The following is a 15,695-nucleotide window of genomic DNA, read 5'->3' as shown; positions in this document are numbered from 1 at the left end:
TTTCACTTCTGCCCACACATTCTCTATAGGATTGAGGTCAGGGCTTTGTGATGGCCACTCCAATACCTTGACTTTGTTGTCCTTTAGCCATTTTGCCACAACTTTGGAAGTATGCTTCGGGTCATTGTCCATTTGGAAGACCCATTTGCGACCAAGCTTTAACTTCCTGACTGATGTCTTGAGATGCTGCTTCAATATATCCACATAATTTTCCTTCCTCATGAAGCAATCTATTTTGTGAAGTGCACCAGTCCCTCCTGCAGCAAAGCACCCCCTCAACATGATGCTGCCACCCCCGTACTTCACGGTTGGGATGGTGTTCTTCAACTTGCAAGCCTCCCCCTTTTTCCTCCAAACATAACGATGGTCATTATGGCCAAACATTTCTATTTTCGTTTCATCAGACCAGAGGACATTTGTCCAAAAAGTACGATCTTTGTCCCCATGTGCAGTTGCAAACTGTAGTCTGGCGTTTTTATGGTGGTTTTGGAGCAGTGCCTTCTTCCATGCTGAGCGGCTTCTCAGGTTATGTCGATATAGGACTCGTTTTACTGTGGATATAGATACTTTTGTACCCGTTTCCTCCAGCATCTTCACAAGGTCCTTTCCTGTGGTTCTAGGATTGATTTGCACTTTTCTCACCAAAGTATGTTCAGCTCTTGGAGACAGAACACGTCTCCTTCCTGAGCGGTATGACGGCGTAGGTGGTGTTTATACCTGCGTACTATTCTTTGTACAGATGAACGTGGTACCTTCAGGCATTTGGCAATTGCTCCCAAGGATGAACCAGACTTGTGGAGGTCTACATTTTTTTCTGAGGTCTTGGCTGATTTCTTTAGATTTTTCCATGATGTCAAGCAAAGGTAGGCCTTGAAGGTAGGCCTTGATATACATCCACAGGTACACCTCCAATTGAATCAAATGATGTCAATTAGCCTATCAGAAGCTTCTAAAGCCATGACATCATTTTCTGGAATTTTCCAAGCTGTGTAAAGGCACAGTCAACTTAGTGTATGTAAACTTCTGACCCACTGGAATTGTGTTACAGTGAATTATACGTGAAATAATCTGTCTGTAAACAATTGTTGGGAAATTTACGTGTGTCATGCACAAAGTAGATGTCCTAACCAACTTGCCAAAACTATAGTTTGTTAACAAGAAATTTGTGGAGAGGTTGAAAAACAAGTTTTAATGACTCCAACCTTAGTGTATGTAAACTTTTGACTTCAACTGTAATAGATAGCTTCTGATATCAAAACACTCAGACAGGGGTCTTTTTGTGTTAAATTCCAGTCTCAGTGGGGAAATCCACAATGTTGTCGGCATTAACGGCCGTCACATGGTGGGAGTAGGACAGGAAAGATGCTTTAGGTTAAGGTTATAAATATGTCAGCATGGAATACAGTGGATTGTTGTCCATTTTAAATGTTAAAGAGAAAGTAGACTAATGTACCGTAATTTCCGGACTATTAAGCGCACCTGAATGTAAGCCGCACCCACTGAATAAAAAAAAATATATATTATTTTGAACATAAATAAGCCGCACATGTCTATAAGCCGCAGGTGCCCACCGGTACATTGAAACAAATGAACTTTACACAGGCTTTAACGAAACACGGCTTGTAACAAAAATAAATAGGCTTTAACGAAACACGGCTTGTAACAAAAATAAATAGGCTTTAACGAAACACGGCTTGTAACAAAAAATAAAAAATGAGCAGTAAGCTTTAGTTGTCTTTTTGCACTGAGTCAATTCCTCACGCTGCTGTTTCCGTCTTATCATCGACTCATTAAGACCAAGCTCCCGTGCAGCAGCTCTATTAACCAGCCAGATCAATCGCCTTCAACTTGAAAGCTGCATCATATGCATTTCTCCGTGTCTTTGCCATGATGAGGGTGACAAAATGACTACCGTAATCAGAATGATGGGAAGTTTGAGAGAGCTCGATTTAATCTAAACAGTAAACAAAAAAGTTGTTTGACCTTAACCCGTTCGGCAATTTCATTGGTCTAATGAAAGCTTCATGCCACCAAAAAACTGAGCACGTCACAGAATGTGTTTTTTTGGAGAAAAAAAAATTGAAAGCGGGAAAAATCCATATATTAGCCACGTCATTGGTTAAGCCGCGACGTTCAAAGCTGGGAAAAAAGTTGCAGCTTATAGTCCGGAATTTACAGTATTGGTTTTAATATGTGAAGCGCACATACAGATGCAGACATTTTTTTGCATGCATACAGCATGACACAATATCATGGAGTGTTATCAGTGCCAATTATAAAATACAATAATTACTGTGATTGTTTTCAATTAAAATTGTCAAAAAGAAACAAAAATAGATGCTTAGCAAAGAGCAATTTCTCAAGCAAGAATTTTGATAGGACTGTTTGGGAATGGTCTGAGTGGGGAGGGGAAAACGGAAAACTTCTGTTATTAGAGAAAAAATGTGGAACTCTTTCTTATTGGTACATTAACTAATTTACTGCATGGTGATATCACCATGGAAGGCCAAAACTTCCTCCCACCAAAACAGGTTCAATTTCAGGCAGTCTTTTCAAACAGCTCTTACACTAAACGGGCATCACAATTTCACAGTATCATTTCAAGCTCATAGTATGGAAATATATATAAAACACAGGAAAATCACATTTGTGACTGCACTGGTCAGTAGGAAGCAATCTCTGTGTTCCCATGAGTGGTCTGCATGGGCATCCAAGCAGTTACAGAATCATCATTATAAATACTACCTATTTGTGGCACAGACCTATACAGCAGTTACCACATGACATGTAGTTCTCAGGTCAATCCAATTGGATCAGTCCCTGAACCTGGACAGCAGGTTAAACATTCTTGACTTATTGAGATCATAGAAATAGAATCTCTAGAACAGACATCCCAATTTGTGTCAACACTCTGTGATGGTGGTCATTATTTTCCTGTGGTTGAGATTAGGACTGATTCCAAGATAAGAGGCAAATCAAATGCCACAGCAACTCAAACATGAATGACTTGTCATACTCACAAGGACATTGGATCTGCTGCTCTTCTCAGGGAGGCAAATCCTGTAGTGTCTGGTGATGGTGCTATAGTGTGTCAGACGGGACCCATTAAGTCAGCTTCCTCCTCTCTCTCCAGTGAACTAGACAAAGTGAATTGCCCCACTGAGGAGCTATGAGTCTGAGCAGGCTGATCCGGGTAGTGCGTTCGTGCGGGAGTATTCGATCCACGGGCAGCAGGGTACTCTTCCTCAATGCCAGCCCCTGTGGAGACAGAAGAGGTCATCCCTCTGGAAGAATGCTGCTTCTCATTCCTAAAACAAAGGCTGGGATTGTTGAAAGCTGACTGAAGGAGGGGGGGGGGGGGGGGGGGGGGGGGGGGCATGGTGGGACAATGGAATAAATCAAGTAAAAAATGTCACAGCCATCTGAACGGAATTTTAGGGATGAAGCATTGAAAAACAAAGAGAGTGATGCATAACATTCAGGTCTTTCATGCAGTACAAGCAGCAGTCACATGGATAGTCAGACAGACAGTTGTGTCATTTCTTTTCATTCGCTTTAATTTCCTGACTAGCGTTATGAAAGGGCCACATTCTGAGCAGACTTCCTAAAGCCCCCAAACTGCCACATATTTGACATGGTAAAAATAATCATCTAACCCAGCGGTCCACAACCCAGCGGTCCCCAACCCGACCAGAGAGTGTTAGGGCAGCGGTCCCCAACCTTTTTTGGGCCACGGACCGGTTTAATGTCAGACAATATTTTCATGGACCGGCCTTTAAGGTGTGGCGGATAAATAGACAAAATAAAATGATACGACCGACATAAAAACGGTGGTATTTTTTAAATATAATAATAAACGTGAATCCACTGTGTACTCGTATGCAACTTTATTAGCAGCGTCCTCGTAACATCGCACCAACAACATAACATGAGTAACATCCTCTCTGCCCCTAACACTCTCTGGTCGCTATGGTAACGTTTAAACATGCCTTAAAAATAAGATACAACAATAGAAAGTGCATGAAAAATACAACTCACCATAACGCTAAATCAGTGGGAGCCCTGAGCTTGTTTCTCTGCAACGAGACGGTCCCATCTAGGGGTAATGGGAGACAATGACACCCGAAGTGTGTTGCTTATGTCCAGTCTACTCCGTCATTTTGTTTTGGTTGCTGTCACTGCAGAAAATCCCGCTTCACACAAATAGGATGTCGGAAATGCCAACAGGGTTTTCAGTGCTGTTGTGGCGATCTCAGGGTATTCTGCCGTGACTTTAATCCAGAACACCGGCAGAGTTGTTGTCTCGAACATACTTTTAAGGCCGCCGTCATTTGCGATCTCCAGCAGTTGATCTTCTTGCATAGACATGCTGGATTCACCTTGTTTGTTGACAAATGGGTCGCGGATCCATTCCTTGGCAGTTCGTGGGTCTTTTGTGGTTGGGAAGTAGCGCTCAAACTCTTTTAAAAGCAAAGACAGGGTTGGGAAGTAGCGCTCAAACTCTTTTAAAAGCAAAGACAGGTGAACGTGCACCAGCTAGGACAATGAAGGCTCGGGCTCAGTCTCTTCCAAAATCCCCGCGAATGTTTGAAACATGTCAAATATACCTCTGTTCACGCGCCGTCCCCACAAATCCAGTTTGGCTTTAAATGCAGCTACTTTATCTGCCAACTTGAAGACAGTTGTCATTTTCCCCTGAAGTGACCGATTGAGTTCATTGAGCAGGTTGAATATGGCGCACAAGTAAGCGAGTTTTGCGACCCATTCCTCGTCACTGAAATGTGCTGCCAGCGGTGACTTTTTTTTTTGAGAAATCTCGTCAGCGGCTCTCGTAATTCAAACACTCTGGCCAGCGATCGCCCTCGGGATAACCATCTTATTTCTGTGTATAAGAAAAGGTGTCTGTGCTCCGCGTTCATCTCCTCACAAAGCTGCTCAAAATACTCCGAAGGCTTGTCTTTTAATGCAGGGTGCTTGGTCTCCAAGTGGCGAAGCAGTTTTGAAGGCTTCATTGCCACATATTATGCAGAGCGGGCTTGGTGCGCGGGAATCACCTGTCGCGATAAATCCATATTTTAAGTAGGACTCCTGGTATTGTCTGTTAAATGCAGCTTTCTTTTTCTTGGAAGTCGTAGGCTCTTCTTCTGTCTCCTCACTGGGCCTTTTCCACTTCGCAAAGAAACTTTCCAAAGACGTTTGTTTTTTACTCATTTTGCTAGCTTGTGGGTTTAATTTTAGCGGCAACGTATCACGTGACCGAGACAAGCGTCAAGAGTGAGTCATAGACGGATGTAACAGAGGGAATCCGGTCATTTTTCAAAATAAAACATAGTTCAGACTCAGATAATAAATAAAACGGAAATAATGTAAGTTATTTATTCTTTCTCTGCGGCCCGGTACCAAATGACCCACGGACCGGTACCGGTCCGCGGCCCGGGGGTTGGGGACCGCTGTGTTAGGGGGCAGAGAGGATGTTACTCATGTTATGTTGTTGGTGCGATGTTACGAGGACGCTGCTAATAAAGTTGCATACGAGTACACAGTGGATTCACGTTTATTATTATATTTAAAAAATACCACAGTTTTTATGCTGGTTGTATCATTTTATTTTGTGTATTTATCTGCCACACCTTAAAGGCCGGTCCGTGAAAATATTGTCTGACATTAAACCGGTCCGTGGCCCAAAAAAGGTTGTGTACCCCTGCTCTAACCAAATATATTAGATGCAGTACAGTGATACATTTCTAAATTGGATCGAGATTGGATTGAAGAACATGCTGATAGTAGTAATTTAGCTGGAAATTAGCTAAATATTTTTGGCATGGGGATTAGAATACTGTTGTTTCTCTGAGGAGTGCATGCAGCAGGTGTTTTGGTTGTGGAGGAACTGTCCGCGAACTCCCTGCCCTGTGACAGACTAGATCAGTCGAGATCAAAGCTACTGTATTAAAATGGCAATGTGAAATAAAAGAGTACCCAGAATGAGTGAATTATACATTTTAAGATAAATTGTTCATCAGTGAAGATTATATTGAATGGTGTTGTGTCAAATTCTGTATACGCTTTGGACTCGATAACCTCTTCAGCAAAGAAAACATTTGTCAGATTTCTTCAGAATTTGTCACAAAAAAAACACACAACAACTACTGATGACATGTTTGAAATCTCACAACCTGTTAATTATTTAGTACCGGACAGGTGAGACAGACAGCATCAACTTCTTGAAAAGGCATGCACCCCCTCTCATTCTCCTTTTTTGAAGAAGATATTTGTAAGGGTATTTTACTTTAAGGGTCATGACAGAAGATGATGGAAGGCTTCTCACAAAATAAGATTACAGGATGACAGAGAGGAGGGTATCCTTGAAAAACTCCAAAATCTGATTTTGGCTGTTGGCTCCTGTTGAATGACAAGTCTGTCTTATTTCCTCATCCCAAAAGATAATAAAATCAATGACAAATGTTATCATTTCATTTAATTCAAAAAAGGCTTTGTTAACCTCATTGTGCGAGAACGTCTTCTCTTGAATGATGCTTTATATTCCAACCAGTGTTGGGGAGTAATTTCCTAAGTGTAATTCAACTAGCAATTTAACTATATTTTGCAGTAGCTTAACTAAATCTAAATCTTTGTAGTGTTTTGCAGTAGTTCATAACTTGTTTGCCATGTAGTGTAGTACATATTTGGCAAATTTGACATGGTAAAAATATTGTCTCTCTCCCTGACCACTGGACTAACTTGATGCACTCACTCTCTGACTGTTACACAGATCTCACTGCACTGTTATCATCTGACTCCAGAGAGTGATGTGTTCTTGCAGTCACGTTTCTTACCTTTGTATTATGACAATCAGACACTACTTTTCTAAGTAACTTTAGTTAAACAAACTATATTTCTCTTAAGGGTTTCTTAACTGTAGCTCAACTTCTTCCAGTGTGAAGTAATTGGTAGCTTGGTAAACTACATTTTCAAAGTAGCTTTCCCAAAACTGATTTAAGTGGACATTCTCTCTTTCTCCCCTGACCCATCTATCTCCTCCTTTGAATTCCATGCCGTCACAGTCACTAGCCCATTCAAGCTTAACATCCTTATCATTTATCGCCCTCCAGGTTCCCTTGGAGAGTTCATCAATGAGCTTGACGCCTTGATAAGTTCCTTTCCTGAGGATGGCTCACCCCTCACAATTCTGGGTGACTTTAACCTCCCTACGTCTACCTTTGACTAATTTCTCTCTTTCCACTCCTCTCCTCTTTTGACCTCACCCTCTCACCGTCCCCCCCACTCACAAGGCAGGCAATACGCTTGACCTCATCTTTACTAGATGCTGTTCTTCTACTAATCTCACTGCAACTCCCCTCCAAGTCTCCGACCACTACCTTGTGTCCTTTTCCCTCTCGCTCTCCTCCAACACTACTCACTCTGCCCCTACTCAGATGGTATGCGCCGTCGCAACCTTCGCTCTCTCTCTCCTGCTACTCTCTCCTCTTCCATCCTATCATCTCTTCCCTCTGCTCAAGCCTTCTCCATCCAATCTCCTGATTCTGCCTCCTCAACCCTCCTCTCCTCCCTTTCTGCATCCTTTGACACTCTATGTCCCCTATCCTCCCGGCCGGCTCGGTCCTCCCCTCCTGCTCCGTGGCTTGACGACTCATTGCGAGCTCACAGAACAGGGCTCCGGGCAGCCGAGCGGAAATGGAGGAAAACTAGCCTCCCTGCGGACCTGGCATCTTTTCACTCCCTCCTCTCCACATTTTCTTCCTCTGTTTCTGCTGCTAAAGCCACTTTCTACCACTCTAAATTCCAAGCATCTGCCTCTAACCCTAGGAAGCTCTTTGCTACCTTCTCCTCTCGCCTGAATCCTCCTCCCCCCCCTCCTCCCTCTCTGCGGATGACTTTGTCAACCATTTTGAAAAGAAGGTTGACGACATCCGATCCTCGTTTGTTAAGTCAAACGACACCGCTGGTCCTGCTCACATTGCCCTACCCTATGCTTTGACCTCTTTCTCCCCTCTCTCTCCAGATGAAATCTTGCGACTTGTGACGGCCGGCCGCCCAACAACCTGCCCACTTGACCCTATCCCCTCTTCTCTTCTCCAGGCCATTTCCGGAGACCTTCTCCCTTACCTCACCTCGCTCATCAACTCATCCTTGACCGCTGGCTACGTCCCTTCCGTCTTCAAGAGAGCGAGAGTTGCACCCCTTCTCAAAAAACCTACACTCGATCCCTCCGATGTCAACAACTACAGACCAGTATACCTTCTTTCTTTTCTCTCCAAAACTCTTGAGCGTGCCGTCCTTGGCCAGCTCTCTTGCTATCTCTCTCAGAATGACCTTCTTGATCCAAATCAGTCAGGTTTCAAGACTGGTCATTCAACTGAGACTGCTCTTCTCTGTGTCACGGAGGCTCTCCGCACTGCTAAAGCTAACTCTGTCTCCTCTGCTCTCATCCTTCTAGACCTATCTGCTGCCTTTGATACTGTGAACTATCAGATCCTCCTCTCCACCCTCTCCGAGTTGGGCATCTCCGGCGCGGCTCACTCTTGGATTGTGTCCTACCTGACAGGTCGCTCCTACCAGGTGGCGTGGCGAGAATCCGTCTCCGCACCATGTGCTCTCACCACTGGTGTCCCCCAGGGCTCAGTTCTAGGCCCTCTCCTATTCTCGCTATACACCAAGTCACTTGGCTCTGTCATATCCTCACATGGTCTCTCCTATCATTGCTATGCAAACGACACAATTAATCCTCTCCTTTCCCCCTTCTGATAACCAGTTGGCGAATCGCATCTCTGCATGTCTGGCAGACATATCAGTGTGGATGACGGATCACAACCTCAAGCTGAACCTCGGCAAGATGGAGCTGCTCTTCCTCCCGGGGAAGGACTGCCCGTTCCATGATCTCGCCATCACGGTTGACAACTCCATTGTGTCCTCCTCCCAGAGTGTCAAGGGTCACAGGCACTCTGGGAAGCAGGGAGCCTCGCCAAGAGGCAGGGAGCCCCGCTAAGGCAGGGAGCCCCGCCAAGAGCCAGGCAGGGAGCCCCGCCAAGAGCCTTGGTGTGACCCTGGACAACACCCTGTCGTTCTCCGTTAACATCAAGGCGGTGACCCGATCCTGTAGGTTCATGCTCTACAACATTCGCAGAGTACGACCCTGTCTCACACAGGAAGTGGCGCAGGTCCTAATCCAGGCACTTGTCATCTCCCGTCTGGATTACTGCAACTCGCTGTTGGCGGGGCTCCCTGCCTGTGCCATTAAACCCCTACAACTCATCCAGAATGCCGCAGCCCGTCTGGTGTTCAACCTTCCCAAGTTCTCTCACGTCACCCCGCTCCTCCGCACACTCCACTGGCTTCCAGTTGAAGCTCACATCTGCTACAAGACCATGGTGCTTGCCTACGGAGCTGTGAGGGGAACGTCACCTCCGTACCTTCAGGCTCTGATCAGTCCCTACACCCAAAGAAGGGCACTGAGTTCATCCACCTCTGGCCTGCTCGCCTCCCTACCTCTGCGGAAGCACAGTTCCCGCTCAGCCCAGTCAAAACTGTTCGCTGCTCTGGCACCCCAATGGTGGAACAAGCTCCCTCACGATGCCAGGACAGCGGAGTCAATCACCACCTTCCGGAGACACCTGAAACCCCACCTCTTTAAAGAATACCTGGGATAGGATTAAGTAATCCTTCTAACCCTCCCCCCTACCCTCCCCCCAAAAAAGATATAGATGTACTATTGTAAAGTGGTTGTTCCACTGAATATCAGAAGGTGAATGCACCAATTTGTAAGTCGCTCTGGATAAGAGCATCTGCTAAATGACGTAAATGTAAATGTAAATTTAAACACACATGAATCACTAGAATTTATGTTTTTTTTTCTCATCCAATTGCCTTGAGTCCATTCACTCAAGTCTTCTAATTAAAGCAGTTGGATGCTCTTAAAACAAGCTCTGTTCATAGTAAAGGACCAGGGAAACTTACAAGAGTTTCAGGGAGGGATAACAAACCCATCACTACACTGCCGATACCACCCATTCTTCGCTCTTAGTTGGGAAAGACTTAAAAGTGTGTTTCTGCATTCCTGTTTCAGTGGAACTCCTAATTTGGACCGTAGCAAATATAATGTTTTGACAACAATTGCTTTCTCCAATATTGCCAAGTTAGAAGGAACAAAAATGTTGCAGAACTGGCAATAAAGTGGGGATGTGGTAGTATTGGCCTCTACCACCTCTGTCCAATACCCTGGCCTCTACCACCTCTGTCCAGCGCCCTGGCCTCTACCACCTCTGTCCACTTCGCCATTCTCCCATTGCTTGTTCATTTCAGCTCTTCCTTCACCACACAGTCTGCATCCCTGGTATTATTCCTCCCATTGTAAAGGGATATAGCCAAGGTCAGCTGGTCTTGTGCCCTCTCTGTGGTCCCAGTGGCAATAAAACACCTGCAACTGTCACGTCCTGACCAGCAGATGGAGCTAGTGTTTTAGTTTTGGTCAGGACGTGGGATGTTTGTGTTTGTTAAATGTTGGGTTGATGATTGGGACTTCCAATTGAAGGCAGGTGTGTATAGTTGCCTTTGATTGGAAGTCCTATATAGGTGTGTGTGTTTGTCTTTGGGGTTGTGGGGAATTGTTCTGTGCTTAGCCGTGTGCCTAGTCAGACTGTTATTGTCGTGTTATTGTTTTCCTGTGGATGCCTTACTGGAGTCTATTAAAGTATGAGTATTCACAGTTTCGCTGCGCCTTGGTCCTCTTCTCTCCAGTACGACATTTTCAAGGATGAGTACAACTTATTTTATGACAGCAACTTATCCAGGAGGAGCATCATCTACACCTGCTCAAACTACTTTCCTATTAGAGCACTAGCGTGCTGCACTGAATGTAATGCTTTATGTATGGGTGTTTGAGTACTCTGTCATGCTACACGATACCAGAAATAAATTCCATAGAAATGACTCATATCTTCTATTCTTTTGTAGTTTGAGACAATTTAAATAATTGTTCTGGATGTAAAATGAGTCATTGTTTTCTGACTGTTTTTCAGAGCCATTGAGTATATGATACCTACTCTTGAGTTGAGACCAAGTGGAAAAAAGCTTAGGTACAGAGAGCAAAATAGTCTATATGTGGCATTTCTCAAGATAGAAGATCCTAAACACAATTTACAGTATGATTTAAGAGAACTGGAAAATCAACTGCTACACATAAAATTGTATTTGGAGCCATATTGGAATTCCAACATTTCCATAGTTTATCTTCTTTCATCTGTCTCAGCCCAATATAACAAATTCAGTATCTCTTCCTCTGATAAATATCTCTCCATGCTCTATTTAATTATTCAGGTAGGGTATGAGAATACAACCATAAATGAACCATGATTAATGTCTGCCTTCTGTCAAGGTTTCTGAATGAGGCAACACATTGGTAGCTGAGTACTGTATACTGTAGTGATATCTAACTAATAGTAATCATATTCTCAGATTACTTGGATTTACTGAAAGGTATAGTATATATATTTGGACACACCTACTCATTCAAGGATTTTTCTTTTTTTTTACTATTTTCTACATTGTAGAATATAACCGTGAATACATCAAAACTATGAAATACTACAAATCATGTAGTAATCAAAAAAGTGTATATATATATATAGAAGTGTATATATTTTATATTTGAGATTCTTCAAAGCAGCCACCACTTGCCTTAATGACAGCTTTGCAAACTCTTGGCATTCTCTCAACCAGCTTCATGAGGTAATCACCTGGAATGCATTTAAATTAACAGGTTTGCCTTGTTAAAAGTAAATTTGTGGAATTTCTTTCCTTAGTGCATTTGAGCCAATCAGTTGTGCTATGACAGGGTGGTGGTGGTGGGGGGAGGGGGGGGGGCTATTTTGTAAAAGACCAAGTCCATATTATGGCAAGAACAGCTCAAATAAGCAAAGAGAAACAACAGTCCATCATTACTTTAAGACATGAAGGTCAGTCAATCTTGAACATTTCAAGTTCATTAGAGTTACCAGCCTCAGAAATTTCAGCCCAAATAAATGCTTCACAGAGTTCAAGTAACAGACACATCTCAACAACAATTGTTCAGAGGAGACTGCATGAATCAGGTCTTTAGGGTTGAATTGCTGCAAAGAAACGACTACTAAAGGACACCAATAAAAAGAAGAGACTTGTTTGGGTCAAGAAACACGAGCAATGGACATTAGAGTGGTGGAAATCTGTCCTTTGGTCTCATGAGTGTAATTTGAGATTTTCTGTTCCAACTGCTGTGTCTTTGTGAGACGCAGAGTAACTGGACGGATGATCTCCGCATGTGTGGTTCCCACCGTAAAGCATGGAGGAGGTGTGACTGTGTGGGGGTACTTTGCTGGTGACACTGTCTGTGATTTATTTAGAATTCAAGGCACATCATTCTGCAGCGATATGCTTAGTGGGACTATCATTTGTGTTTCAACAGGACAATGGCCCAACATACCTATTTCACCAAGAAATAGATTGATGGAGTGCTGCATCAGATGACCTGGCCTCCATAATCACCCAAACTTAACCCAATTGAGATGGTTTGGGATGAATTGGACCGCAGAGTGAAGGAAAAGCAGCCAACAAGTGCTCAGCATACAGTGGGGGAAAAAAGTATTTGATCCCCTGCTGATTTTGTACGTTTGCCCACTTACAAAGAAATGATCAGTCTATAATTTTAATGGTAGGTTTATTTGAACAGTGAGAGACAGAATAACAACAAAGAAATCCAGAAAAACGCATGTCAAAAATGTTATAAAATGATTTGCATTTTAATGAGGGAAATAAGTATTTGACCCCTCTGCAAAACATGACTTAGTACTTGGATGAAAAACTCTTGTTGGCAATCACAGAGGTCAGACATTTCTTGTAGTTGGCCACCAGGTTTGCACACATCTCAGGAGGGATTTTGTCCCACTCCTCTTTGCAGATCTTCTCCAAGTCATTAAGGTTTCGAGGCTGACGTTTGGCAACTCAAACCTTCAGCTCCCTCCACAGATTTTCTATGGGATTAAGGTCTGGAGACTGGCTAGGCCACTCCAGGACCTTAATGTGCTTCTTCTTGAGCCACTCCTTTGTTGCCTTGGCCGTGTGTTTTGGGTCATTGTCATGCTGGAATACCCATCCACGACCCATTTTCAATGCCCTGGGTGAGGGAAGGATGTTCTCACCCAAGATTTGACGGTACATGGCCCTGTCCATTGTCCCTTTGATGCGGTGAAGTTGTCCTGTCCCCTTAGCAGAAAAACATCCCCAAAGCATAATGTTTCCACCTCCATGTTTGATGGTGGAGATGGTGTTCTTGGGGTCATAGGCAGCATTCCTCCTCCTCCAAACACGGCGAGTTGAGTTGATGCCAAAGAGCTCCATTTTGGTCTCATCTGACCACAACACTTTCACCAGTTGTCCTCTGAATCATTCAGATGTTCATTGGCACACTTCAGACAGACATGTATATGTATATGTATTCTTGAGCAGAGGGACCTTGCGGGCGCTGCAGGATTTCAGTTCATCACAGCGTAGTGTGTTACCAATTGTTTTCTTGGTGACTATGGTCCCAGCTGCCTTGAGATCATTGACAAGATTCTCCTGTGTAGTTCTGGGCTGATTCCTCACTGTTCTCATGATCATTGCAACCCCAAGAGGTGAGATCTTGCATGGAGCCCCAGGCCGAGGGATATTGACAGTTCTTTTGTGTTTCTTCCATTTGCGAATAATCTCACCAAATGTTGTCACCTTCTCACCAAGCTACTTGGCGATGGTCTTGTAGCCCATTCCAGCCTTGTGTAGGTCTACAATCTTGTCCCTGACATCCTTGGAGAGCTATTTGGTCTTGGCCATGGTGGAGAGTTTGGAATCTGATTGATTGATTGCTTCTGTGGACAGGTGTCTTTTTTACAGGTAACAAGCTGCGGTTAGGAGCACTCCCTTTAAGAGTGTGCTCCTAATCTCAGCTCGTTACCTGTATAAAATACACCTGGGAGCCAGAAATCTTTCTGATTGAGAGGGGGTCAAATACTTATTTCCCTCATTAAAATGCAAATCAATTTATAACATTTTTGGCATGCGTTTTTCTGGATATTTTTGTTGTTATTCTGTCTCTCACTGTTCAAATAAACCTACCATTAAAATTATAGACTGATCCTTTCTTTATTTTACATTTACATTTTAGTCATTTAGCAGACACTCTTATCCAGAGCGACTTACAGTAGTGAATACATACATTTCATTTTCATTTCATGCATTTTTTTTTGTACTGGCCCCCCGTGGGAATCGAACCCACAACCCTGGCTTTGCACACACCATGTTCTACCAACTGACCCACAGTGGGCAAACGTACAAAATCAGCAGGGGATCAAATACTTTTTCCCCCCACTGTATGTTGGAACTCCTTCAAGACTGTTGAAAAAGCATTCCAGGTGAAGCTGGTTGAGAGAATCCTAAGCGTGTGCAAAGCTGTCATCAAGGCAAAGGCTGACTATTTTGAAGAATCTCAAATATAAAATATATTTTCATTTGTTTAACACTTTTTTGGTTACTACATGATTACATATGTGTTATTTCATAGTTTTGATGACTTCACTATTATTCTAAAATGTAGAAAATAGTAAAAATAAAGAAAAACCCTTGAATGAGTAGATGTGTCCAAACTTTTGACTTGTACGACTTGTGCCTTCAGAAAGTATTCATACCGCTTGACTTACTCCACGTTTTGTTGTGTTACAGCCTGAATTCAAAAGGGATCAAATGTATATTTTTTCTCACCCATCTACACACAATACCCCATAATAACAAAGTGAAAACATGTTTTTAGACTTTTTTGCACATTTATTGAAAATGAAATACAGAAATATCTCATTTACAGAAATATTCACACCCCTGAGTCAATACATGTTAGAATCAACTTTGGCAGCTGTAAGTCTTTCTGGGTAAGGCTCTAAGAGCTTTACACACCTGGATTATACAATATTTGCCCATTATTCTTTTCACCATTCTTCAAGCTTAGTCAAATTGGTTGTTGATTATTGCTAGACAACCATTTTCAAATATTGCCATAGATTTATTTTAGAGCAGATTTAAGTCAAAACTATCTTTGCCGCTCAGGAACAGTCACTGTCTTCTTGGTAAGCAACTCCAGTGTAGATTTGGCCTTGTGTTTCAGGTTATTGTGGAAAGCAGACTGATCCAGGTATTGCCTGCTTAGCTCCGTTCCATTTATTTTTTATCCTGAAAAACGACCCTGTCCTTAATGATTACAATCATACCCATAACATGATGCAGCCACGACTATGCTTGAAAATATGGGCAGTGGTACTCAGTAATGTGTTGTATTGGATTTTCCCCAAACAAAACACATTGTATTCAGGACAAAAAGTGAATTGCTTTGCCACATTTTTTGTGGTATTACTTTTGTGCTTTGTTGCAAACAGGATGCATGCTTTGGAATATATATTCTGTACAGTATATTCTAGCTCCCTGGTATACAGAAAATACATGAGCTCTGAAGCAAGCTTCCAGAAAATTGGATCGGAAATGGCCCACACCAAACTGGAAGTCTTCCGACTAGCTTGGAAACACAGTACCGTGCAGTATCGAAGAGCCCTCACTGCTGCTCGATCATCCTATTTTTCCAACTTAATTGAGGAAAATAAGAACAATCCGAAATATCTTTTTGATAC

At 43.0% G+C, this 15,695-nt stretch overlaps 1 protein-coding gene across 1 annotated transcript in view; it reads right to left on the bottom strand.

Annotated features, from left to right (window-relative positions):
• The window catches only part of LOC106603654 (galactosylgalactosylxylosylprotein 3-beta-glucuronosyltransferase 1), a 30,191-nt gene extending 24,973 nt beyond the window's left edge, over positions 1-5,218 (bottom strand). The window contains exons 1-2 of the mRNA XM_014197574.3: positions 4,039-5,218; positions 3,021-3,258 (exon numbers count right to left, since the gene is read on the bottom strand). The gene's annotated coding sequence lies outside the window, so the exon portion shown is untranslated. The remainder of the gene's footprint in view (positions 1-3,020; positions 3,259-4,038) is intronic.
• Positions 5,219-15,695: the final 10,477 nt, after the last annotated feature.

Source organism: Salmo salar, chromosome 04 (genome assembly GCF_965601325.2).
Source record: "Salmo salar chromosome 04, fSalSal1, whole genome shotgun sequence".
NCBI lineage: Eukaryota > Metazoa > Chordata > Actinopteri > Salmoniformes > Salmonidae > Salmo > Salmo salar.
This window is presented reverse-complemented; position numbering and strand designations above follow the sequence as displayed.